The sequence below is a fragment of the Eutrema salsugineum genome, unplaced genomic scaffold (genome assembly GCF_000478725.1).
Source record: "Eutrema salsugineum unplaced genomic scaffold, Eutsalg1_0 scaffold_17, whole genome shotgun sequence".
Classification (NCBI taxonomy): domain Eukaryota; kingdom Viridiplantae; phylum Streptophyta; class Magnoliopsida; order Brassicales; family Brassicaceae; genus Eutrema; species Eutrema salsugineum.
The window spans coordinates 1,892,460-1,902,468 of record NW_006256852.1 but is presented as its reverse complement, the minus strand read 5'-3'; the positions used below and the strand labels follow the sequence as shown (position 1 = coordinate 1,902,468).

General features: G+C 41.6%; 1 non-coding gene across 1 annotated transcript; it reads right to left on the bottom strand.

Annotated features, from left to right (window-relative positions):
* Window positions 1-9,528: 9,528 nt before the first annotated feature.
* On the bottom strand, window positions 9,529-9,634 carry LOC112087693. The gene has a single exon (XR_002900238.1). It is a non-coding gene; the product is annotated as a small nucleolar RNA R71 (small nucleolar RNA).
* Window positions 9,635-10,009: the final 375 nt, after the last annotated feature.

The following is a 10,009-nucleotide window of genomic DNA, read 5'->3' as shown; positions in this document are numbered from 1 at the left end:
ACCACATCAGTTTTGCCGCGCTTGCCGGGGAAGGCACGCGTTTTCTTTTCTGCAAAACCCCGAGAAAGGTTAGTAAATCGACTCTAGAACCCCCTTTTCTGCAACTTTCCATTTTTCGGTTATTTTGTTTCCATTTCAGAAGATATGGATCCTATAAATCAAAATATACACTATGAGGAAGGTTTCTATAACACTCCTCAAGCCACCAGACGTAGAGAGAAGCATCTACGCGATCTCTACGAAAAAACTCAAAGCGAAGACTACAGAACGTTCCAGAAGGAGCCCTACGCACCTCAAATGGCAAACCCTAGATACTCTATGTATCGTCTACCTGACCAAGTTCTCCAGCAAGATGAGAACGTCCAGCTCAGCAACAGACTGAGTCAGCTCGAAGGCGTGATCAGACAGTTCATAGAAGCTCAAGCAACCGCTACAACTGCTCTAAACGAAAGGATTGATGGGATATCGAAACTTTTCAATGAAAAAATCGATAACCTAGCCTCACAAGTCAATTCAATAGAAGAACGTGCAACCAAGGATGCAGCTATGATTACTAACAGGTTCAACAGCATGGAGGAAGAGCAAGCAAAGCACAACTATGAGCTTCGCAACACCAAAAACAAAGTCATGGACCTGGATTTCAAACTTGATGACGTGGACAAAGCCCTAAACGAAGCTAAGAACGAGTCTTATGACTTTACAGTCGAAGTTTCAGAGAAGGTTTACAAAGTCATCGACAAAACCGAAGAGCTTGACTCAACCATGGACAAAGTAGTCTATGCTCTTAATGAAGTTGACGAAAAGGTTGAGGAAATCATGCAAGGACTTGGAGAGCAGATTCCAGCAACTAAAACTAAAGACTCAAGCCCAGAGAGGAAGTACATCAAGCCAGAAGACCCAGGAGACCACCCAGGAGGCAAAGGAGGAAGCAACAACAGCAGAGCAGCTCGGAGTCAAACTCCCGCGGTCGCGTTAGCTCCGACCGCGGCCAACAAGCGCTCCCCCACGGTCGTGATGGGTCTGCCCGTGGCCCATGGTCGCTTCCCCACGGTCGCGTCACCTGCAGTCAAGGCCAACCGTAAAAACGTTCCAAAACAATCCCGTTCAGCTCATACAAGCATCTGTACGTCTGATACACCTCCTGGGATGACTAAACCACTTCATCAACAACTGGTTTGCTCCATAAGCACCCAAAGATCTGAAGAAGAGGACAAGTCATGGCCTTGCAACATGGCTTTGTCTTGTGAAGATGAGTATGAAGAGCAATACTCTGAAGATGAAGAGTATGGATTGTTTGTAGAAGATCCAAACGCAGGATATTCCTCAGAAGACGACTCAGGAGAAATTCAATGGATCACCAACAACATCAGTAGAGAGAAGCTAATGGAGTTCAACAACGTAGTCAGGTCATTCCCTGCTCATTTAAGCTTTGATGAAATCTGGAAACTTGGTCGTTTGCAAGTCTTTTTCAGGTACTGCAAGGAGTCTAAAGAGGATATCCATAGATACTTTATGAGAGGTGAATACATGACAACACCAGAAGCAGCTGTCTATGCGATTCACCTCAAAAATCCGGAAGACTGCAGCCACTACACCAACAAAATCAGCAAGGAAAAGCTCGACGAATTCAATGATGTGGTTCGAAATTTGCCTGAAGGAATCACGTTTGCCAGAGCTTGCAAGGACTTCATGATAGACCACTACTTCTGTGAGAGCAAAGAATCAATCCCTGAGATAGAGGACTTGTTCAATCATGCAAGAAGAGGTAAACCTGTTCGAACACTTCACAAAATCGATGGTATAGGTCAGTTTCTTATCTCTTGTTCTATTAGAGGAGAAATGTTTAAAAACGTGCTATGTGATTCTGGAGCTTGTCTTAACATGATGTCCAAGGCAATTGCTTTGAGACTTGGTATTAGACACCTGTGCAGGACTAGAGCAAAGATTAGCCTAGCTGATGATTCAAATGCAACACCTCAAGGAATAGCTCATGAAATTCCTTTGAGAATAGGAAATTGCATAGTGCCTGTCGACTTCTACATTGTCGAAACGAGAGATGCAACATATCCAGTGATTCTGGGATGATCTTTTCTAGCAACTTCCGGAGCTATAATGGACTGGCCAAACCGGAGGATTTCATTTGCTAATATCGACAAAGATGTCTTCACAAAAGCTGTCCCATACAACAGCAAAGCAGGAAAACGTTCTGCAGCAGAAGAGATTGAAGAAGAACTTTGGAGTGACGAAGAACCTGCTAGGCAAAGCAAGGAGATGTTGAAAAAGACTTGTCTCAGGACAAGGTCTTCTTCATTGAAATAAGTCACGTCCAACACCAAAAGTCGAGCTAAACGATTTAAAACAGAAGCGCTTAATGGGAGGCAACCCATTTAGGTATTGCTTTCTTTAGGATTTTTCTTTCTTTTTCTTTTGATTTTTTTCTTTTTCTTAGTTTCAGGTGTTTCTTATAAAACAAAAAAGCCAAAAAAATCAAAAAACCAGAAAAAACCAAAATGAAGGATGGTACCTGACTGCTCGGCCCAGCAGGAACCAAGGAGAAGCAGGAAGAGGCCGCGATATAAGCCCCCGCGGTCGCAGGTGTTCTGACCATGGGAAACCTACTATCGACCACGGTCGCGTGATCCTGACCGCGGCCAAGCACTTGGTTGCCGCGGTCGTATGGCCCCTGACCGCGGTAAATGGTCGTTGAGATCCAAACCCGACCCAAACCATCCCTTTCACCTCATTTCACCTCACCAATCACCTTCCACCTCATTCATCACCTTCCACCACCTTCATCACCACCAACCACCTTCCCAAACCCCTTCGAATGAATCCGGTTCATCTCCACCAGCATCCCGGATCCAGGTAAGTTCTCTTTAGCCTTACCAATTCGATTATCTATGCATTTTTCTTATCCAATCTCGACTTGTTTCACACTGAGGACAGTGTATTTTAAGTTTGGGGGAGGATTTCATCCCTTTCTAACCACCTTTCTTTCATGAGTCTTGCATTATCTACATTTTTTGCATTTTCCTTAAAGTTTTTCAAAATCGGTTTTCAAAATAAAATACGTTTTAAAGGGAATGGTGAACATGAATCAATGATAGTTGACTGTGTGCTTTAGACTGTTCCTAGTGACATGCTCATTCATGATTTAGGACTAGACTAGGCGGTAGCTAAGCACATTTGAAACGAAGTACCCCAGAGGAATTTGAATGCTTTCGATTTAGATGAAGGGATACACTAGCTCTGTTTTATTTGGACTTAATTTGGACTTAATTTTCTCATTGAAGCATTAGACCAGGGAAACGAATCATACATTCAGGACTCCTTTATCCTTTTACCACTCTCTGTTGATCCTGAATGGCTAGTTCATCTTTAGCTAGTTCCCCACCTTAACCAATCCTCTTTCAAACCACATGCACTCTTGTTTTCTATTGTCTTATATGCAGATAAGTGCAAAAACGTTGGAGAGAAAGAGGAACGACGCAGTTTTCAGTCACCAAGGACAGAGACCTGCGATTTACCGGAAAAGTTCCCGGAAGGATTCAACACAAGAGGAAGCTCAGTTTGCCTTAGAAAAATCTCAAATTTTGGTACAATCTCGTCCTCTAGTCTCTCTCTCTTTAAAAGGCATTTCCTTTCCAAAAAAAAAAAAAAAAAAAAAATCAAAAAAAAGAAAATCCGAAAATAAGAAAAGAAAGAAAATAAAAGCCTTAGAGAGTCTAGAGAGGTCGAATTTTAAGTCCCACGGCAACTGGAGTTTGATTTTATGGAGTTTTTGAGATTGTTTTCTGATTCCCGGAAAGAATCTACGTCTGGGGGAGCAGCTGTTCACAACAAAGGAGGAAGGATTATGCAACAACATTTGGCAAGAAGAAGTGACTCAAAATTGCGGTCATCAACAGGTCCTTATCTCTCTTGCGGTTTTGCATATTATCTTGCATCTTCCAGATCTTCAGGTAACCCGAAACACTTTAACTCCACCACTTAAACAGCCCTTTAATGCCAAACGCCGTCTACCCTGGATGATGTCTTTAATTAGAAGTCACTATTGAACTTAATGAATGTAGAGAGCTAGTTGACTGAAATCAAGATTTAAATTGTTTAAGTTTTGCATGACGGAAAAAGTGGACTAGTATCTCTTGTGCATTGGTGAGAATTTTCTAGACTAAGTTGTGGATTGATGCACTATCTTTGGTCCTAGTTTAGAGTTCATGTCTAAGAGATTTGTGCATTCCCTATTTTTGTTTTCACTTAACCAGTTTAAGCTTTTGCTTTGTTTGAGGACAAACAAAGGTTTAAGTCTGGGGGAGTTGATAACACCGTATTTTGACCACTTTTATGGATCGTTTTGAAATACTTTTCTATGTTTTTAATTGCTTTTAAGTACTTTTATTACGTTTTTCTAGTATTTGTAGTTCCAAGACTCTTTTCAGGTAACTTAGGGAAAAGCTTAACAAAATGGATACAAAACCAGATTTCAGCTCAGAGTCAAACCGTCAGAAGTTCACCCCTGATTGAAGGCCTTCTCACCGTCTGATCCAGCTCAAATTTGAGATCTTAAGATGGAAGTATCAGCTTTCCAGTGCACTTTACAGCTTGGCAATCCAACGGTTCAATCAAAAGATACGCGAAGAGCAAGACGTCCCGTAAACCAGCCGGCAAGCACTTCCACCCGCGGCCAACAAGCACTTTCCCGCTTTCAGGAGCATCCTGACTGCGGCAAACCACCCATTCCCCGCGGTCAGAGCACTCCCGACCGCGGCCATCAACCTCCGAGCCCAAAAATCCCATTTCTGAAGACCACATTTGGAGAAACCCTAAGTGACGTCCAGAGGGGTCTTGAGCACTATAAATACATGTCCTAGAACCAAATACCATCTATCATTACTTCATACGTTTATTGTTTTTGCTTTAGGTTTTAGGGAGAGAGAGATTTGTTCTCTTGAACCCTTGTTCTTTCTTTTTCAATTTCGATTTCTATTCTACATCTTAATACTATGTCTTTGATTTCGTTCATTATGTCTGAGTAGTTTTATTGTTGGGATTAAGGGATTTTCGATGGGGATTTATATGTTCGATGAGGATTCCATGAGCTTTTGAGCCGAATCTTAGAACTTTTTCTTCTGAATTCGTTTTTACTGCATGAGAGTAGCGTCATGAACTACAATCTGATCCAGATGCTTGGTGACACGAAAGTGTTCATCAGGTATCAGATCTAGTTTGGGAGAGAAAAACAAACATCGGAGTGGAAACCTACCTATGGGCGATTTGTGAATTAAGACGAGTCTTAAACATAATGCATCTCTTCTCTTCCAGGGCCAGAGTGGAAACCTACTGGTCAGGGTTGAGAGAGATAGTTGTCTATGATCACGACAGTGGCGTATTCATACGTCCGTGACTCCAGTTCGAAAAGTTTAAGCTAAGATCTTACAAAATTTCCTATCTAGCAATGTTTTGAATCGTTCATACCCCTGAGAAAACTTCCCTGAACCCCAACGCCTTCTTCCTTATTGATTTACACCGATTTTCTTTCAAGCTTTAGTTCAATATTGTCTTTCCTTTTTAGTTCATTTCAATTTAAGCAATTAGATATCTGTTTTTTACATTTTTAGTCATTTTCGTTAAGTTTAGTTATTACGTCATTTAATTCCCGTATTCTCTTTTAATATTTCGTTTTTACATTTTAAACACACTACCAAACCCCCCACAAAACTGTTTTAGTTCTAGATTTCCTTACTTAATACTTATTTCAAAGGCTTTTTTGCAGGAAAAGATCCTCCTTCCCTGTGGATTCGATCCCTAGGTACTACAATCGATCAGCTGTGCACTTGCGGCTATTGATTTCAATTAGGGTAAAACTTGACACACCCTCTCAACACACGACAACACACATCACCTGGAAAAGAAGAGATGCATTATGTTTAAGACTCGTCAGCATTCACAAATCGCCCATAGGTAGGTTTCCACTCATATGTTTGTTTTGCTCTCCCAAACTAGATCTGACACCGGATGAACACTTTTGTGTCACCAAGCATCTAGATCAGATTGTAGTTCATGACACTACTCTCATGCAGTAAAAACAAATTCAGAAGAAAAAGTTCTAAGATTCGGCTCAAAAGCTCATGGAATCCTCATCGAACATATAAATTCCCATCGAAAATCCCTTAATCCCAACAATAAAACTACTCAGACATGATGAACGAAATCAAAAACATAGTATTAAAAAGTAGAATAGAAACCGAAATTGAAAAAGAAAGAACAAGGGTTTAAGTGACAAATCTCTCTCTCCCTAAAACCTAAAACTTAAAAAGTATTCTAAAACAATAAGAACATATGAGGTGATGATAGATGATACGAATTAGGGTTCCTAAGACATGTATTTATAGTGCTCAAGACATCTCTAGACGTCACTTAGGGTTTCTCCAAATGAGGGAATCATTTTGGGCTTCAGAAATGGGCATTCGGGCTCAGAGTTAGCTGGCCGCGGTCAGGATGAGTGCGACCGCGGGGAATGGGTGGCTGGCCGCGGTCGCGGCGGTTGTGACCGCGGGAAATGCTCTGTTGGCCGCGGGTGGAAACGCTTGCCGGCTGGTTTATGGGACATCTTGCTCTTCGCGTATCTTTTGATTGAACTGTTGGATTGCCAAGCTGTAAAGTGTGCTAGAAAGCTGATACTTCCATCTTTAAGATCTCCAAATTTGAGCTGGATCAGACGGTGAGAAGGTCTTAAATCAGGGGTGAACTTCTGACGGTTTGGCTCTGAGCTGAAATGTGGTTTTCTATCCATTTTGTTAAGCTTTTCCCTAAGTTACCTGAAAAGAGTCTTGGAACTACAAATACTAGAAAAACATAATAAAAGTACTTGAAATCAATTAAACACATAGAAAAAGTATTTCAAAACGATCCATAAAAGTGGTCAAAATACGGTGTTATCAGTAGCTGCAGGCTTCGATGGCTCCCATGATCATGTTAATGCGCTTTCTGGCTTTGGAAGCATGGTTTTCTGGTGCCGGTTTGTCGCAGTGGCTGATAACACCGGATTTTGACCATTTTTATGGATCACTTTAATATCTTTAACATGTGTTTTTACTCCATTTCCAAAGGTTTTCAAAGGATTTCTATGTTTTCGGATTTTAAAAGACTTTTCAGGTGATTTGGGATAAAGAGGCACAAATTGGAACAAAAAGACTCTTTTGGATAAATGCAGACCGTCAGAACTCTCATGGAGAGACGAAGACCTTCTCACCGTCTGACCATCCTCAAAATTGGACAACTTATAGAAGAATCAACCAGCTTTCAAATGCACTTGGTTTGGAGACATTCCAACGGTTGGATCTCAAGATATTCCATTAGCCCGGAGCCACTCGAAGATGGCCAGCAAGTCACGTGACCGCAGCCAACAGCCCATTTCCCACGGTCAGAAGCCTCCCGACCGCGTCCAACCACCTAATCCCCACGGTCACGTCACTCCCGACTGCGGCCATCAAGCTCCGAACTAAAGCCCATATTTCTGAAGCCCAAAGTCATTCTTAGCCTCAATTCCGGAACCCTAGAGACCATGGAGTATGGAAGACTATAAATACTTGTCATTTAGGTCGTTTTTAGACAGAACCCTTCATACTTTAAAGAAACCCTTTTCCTTTAGCCGGTTTTATGCGATTTTTGTAGAAGATTGTTCAAGTCCGAGTTCTTCAATAGAAAAGCTTTCTTCATCTCTTTTCTTTACTGTTTTTGATTACTTTTATTAAAACCAATGATGATGTCGACCTCAGCCATGTCTGAGTAGATCCCGAATTGGGTTTAGGGTTCCCGAAAGGGGCTCTCATAATCGATTAAGACATCTAGGTTTATAGATCTGGGATTTTGACATGTTCTCTGTTTATTCTTGTTCTTATTGCATGTATGCTTGATTGATCACCTAGTATCTGATCTAGATAGTTAGTGTTGCGAAAGTTTTCATTAAGTATCAGCCCTAGAATGAAACAGGCGGTTTTTCCGTAGGAGTGGAAACCTACCTGCGGCGAGATCGTGAGTATTGACGAGTCTTGTGCAGCTCTAGCGTTTTCTCCCTTCCAGGGCCAGAGTGGAAACCTACTGGTCAGGGTTGCGAGAAACAGTTGGTTATGATCACGACAGTGACGTAGTCATACCGCCGTACTCTAGCTCTAGAACCACCTATATATCGATATCCGTCAATCCCAATCTATCTACCCTAGTGTCAAAACCGATTATGATCCCTTAGAGTTCCCGAAAGCTCAGCGTTTTAGTCATAGTTTACAAACCAATCGATTTTTATTTGCTTATTTAGATCTGCATTTTAATTACTTTAGTTTGATATTTTACTTGCTTTACTTGCTTTCCATTCGATTTTTCTACTTGCTTTCTAGGATAGATTTATTTGCTTTCTTTTGTTTTAGTTTAATTCGTGACAAACAACCAATCTTTAAAAGCCAATCTAGTCTAGACATAAAGTTAAAAACCGTAGAAGAATACCAGGCACACAAATCTCTGTGGATTCGATCCTTAAATACTACAACTGATTAGCTGTGCACTTGCGGCTTTCATTTGTTTTTGTTAAGGGTAAAACTTGTTCCCTCACACAGTTGACACGACATCAAGTTTTTAGCGCCGTTGCCGGGGATTTGTTTCGCTGCCTTTTGTTATTTTTCTTGTTTTAACTTCTGTTCTAGACACCTGATCTCTAGTTCTTTCTTAAAGTTTTGCTGAATTATCTTTCCCTTCTTTTGTTTTTCTCTGAATTGCATGAATACCAGGTGCAGACCTGTAGAAAACATTCCAATTCTAGACGAGATAGACAGACCCGAAAGAGAACTTCGAAGACTTAGACAAACGCAAGGAATGGCCAACGACGACCAGCCTGGAGATCCTATTAACCGAGCTTTAAATATGGACCAAGACGGGTCCGAACATGGAGAAAATGAAGAGAATGATCACAGAGGAGGTGATCATGCTCGACAAGATGGAGAGGAGGATGAGGTTCCTCCGAGAAACCACCAGAACCGTGAGAGAGAAGAACGTGAAGACCTTGATGCACCAATCAATGCAGCCGATGGTGACCACCAAGGAATGCAGCCGAATGGGCGCGTTAACCACCCTGTACAGCCAGCAAATCAACACCGAAGACAAGCCAGGAACCATCGCATAGCTGATTTCGTTGCACCTACTCAAAACTTTCAAAACCGATCTTCAATTCAAGTTCCATTTCCGAACCAGAATGAGTTTGAAGTCAAGCCTCAATCATCTCATTGGTGAAACAAAACCAATTCCATGGAGTTCCTTCTGAACACCCAATGGACCATATCGAGCTCTCTGAAGAAATCTGCAGCATGATGAGAACAAACCAAGTTCCACCAGACTATTTAAAGTGTAAGTTGTTCCCTTTTTCATTAGCAGAAAAAGCTCACCATTGGTTGAAATCTTTGCCTGCAGGATCGATTACTAATTGGGAAGAATGTAAAACTGCTTTCCTGAACCACTTCTATACTAAGTCAAGGTCAAACGAGTTGAGAACAAAGATCTCAAGCTTTCAACAAGGACCGACTGAATCTTTCTATGAAGCCTAGGAACGTTTTAAGGAGTATGAACGTGATTGCCCTCACCATGGATTTCCTGGATCAAGCCTGCTGAGCACATTTTACCGAGGTTTGCAACCAAAATACAAACTTTCCCATTATACAGCTAGCAATGGAGATTTTGGATAAAAAGACGATATCCCAAGGAAGAGCCCTCATCGAAAATTTGGCTCAAGCCAATAACAATGATTGTCCTGAGTACGATCGATCGGCGAAGCAAACTGGAACAGACAACAAGGAGATAACCGAGTTGAAGAACATGATGAGCCAGCTTCTGAAGAGCAACAATCGCCCAATCCATGCTTGTGAGACCAACAATGGCGCAGAAGATGAAGGACCTAGTGATATTGATCACATTAATCAAGCCTTTCAAGAAGAAGATGTGAACTATGTAGGAGCACTAGTACCAT